At 39.1% G+C, this 1,769-nt stretch overlaps 1 pseudogene; it reads right to left on the minus strand.

The window, feature by feature from the left end:
• Nucleotides 1–153: 153 nt before the first annotated feature.
• Nucleotides 154–1,445, minus strand: LOC111031992 (annotated as a pseudogene).
• Nucleotides 1,446–1,769: the final 324 nt, after the last annotated feature.

Below are 1,769 nucleotides of genomic sequence, written 5' to 3' on the forward strand. Positions count from 1 at the left end.
AACGCCAAACAGTACACGTTCAGTAAGTCGTCCCACCGACTTTCACGCAAACTTTGCGTCGTGTTCATGTACAAGAAAAACGACAGATCTAACGCTGGTGAACCGTAACGAGGCGTCCCGAAATCAAAGAGCAACACATCGACCGGAAGTCCCTCCCCGTCGTACCGGAACAACAAATTGTTGCGGTTGAAGTCCCCATGGCACACGACGGAAAACGGTTCTCGGGGAACGAGTGTACATCGCAGCGAGTTGTCTCCATCGCCGATTAGCTCGTTAAATCGTCGAAAGTGCTTGTTGTTGCGGTAAAGGTCACCTCTACGATCAAGCAGCCGGTCAACACCTCGCTTACCAAATCTACTTAATGCGTTGTTCTTGAATATCCACTGCCCTTCCTCGTCAAACTGTGTGTCATGGAGGTCCATAACAATTTTGTGTAAGCGGTCGGGGTCTTTGTATTTTGCAGTGTATGACAACCCATGAAACCTAGAAGTAAATCAAATATTTATATTAATTTATTACATTTGTCATGGCTTTAAATTGTTTTTTTTTTAAATTGTACTCTTCCGTTTTTAATAAAAGTAACTAGGACTGTTTACATTCAGACCTCAATCTCGTCGACGTCAAATGGTAAACGGAAAGTTATTTTGTACATTTGAGCGCAATCAAAAAAATACAAACTGTCGCGTATTTCGTGTGTAAGTTGAACATTTCAGACTTAAATGTTTTTATACACCATTGAATATACTTTTATTTCGAAATATTATTATGTTTACTCACTTGGCCAATGCTTGTAACGCAATTACGAGGTGATCATAGTCGATGAACAGACGTTCTTCGCTCAATCGGAACCCCAAAGGATTGACGTTTTCCAATATTATTAAATCTTTTTCAACAAACTCACCGCATTTATTACGACCGTAGAAAAATTGAGGAACTGAAGGACAGTTCCCGATATCAGCTTCCATTGAGCGATGACATTCAAATAGGAATGGTATAATTGTTTCATACATAGTAATTTCGTTCTTGAACTGAAAGTCGATTTTAAGAACTTCTCTCATTTTCTCGTCTCGAAGTTTTAACTTGATCACAACACGATATTTTGATTCTTCGGATGTGGTGACTGTACCAAATAATACTGTGGACATATACTGATCCTGCAGTCCGACGTGGTCATTGTCTAAATCGAATGAGACATATTTGATATTTTTCCCGAACGCACCAATGCTCACAATTTCTGGCAGTTCTTCTCTCAATAAGGAGATCATTTTTAAAATAATTGATTTTATCACAATGCCTACGTAATTTTTGTATTTCTAGTTGAGTAGTAATTCGTTTTAGCTATAATAACAAAATATGATGAACTATAATATTATTACCTTTGTACTTCACTTTTCCGCGGGACGTTTCGATAACTAGTATACATTCACAATCACGATAGCGACCAGTTTACACATTTATTTACCAACCGCCAATATGAGATACCGACAACACGATACGCTAGACTCCCCCACCATGCCCGATCACTCCTCGGGATGTGCACCGGTCGCCAATAGCCCTCTATTTTCTGCACCGTCGCACCAATACGTAAATCGTGGCCGACCCGATCTCTTCCTCTCAGCCGTCTCAGCCTTGAGCATAATTTATTAACTCTTTTGTTTTACCATCTATACAAGCAGTGTTTGAAACCAATAAAGTGTCTTTGATTTTCAATTCAAAACTGGTTGTTTTATATTTTGTGCTTTGTATATGCACTGCAATTTTTAAATTCA

This window comes from Myzus persicae, unplaced genomic scaffold, assembly GCF_001856785.1.
Source record: "Myzus persicae strain clone G006 unplaced genomic scaffold, MPER_G0061.0, whole genome shotgun sequence".
Classification (NCBI taxonomy): domain Eukaryota; kingdom Metazoa; phylum Arthropoda; class Insecta; order Hemiptera; family Aphididae; genus Myzus; species Myzus persicae.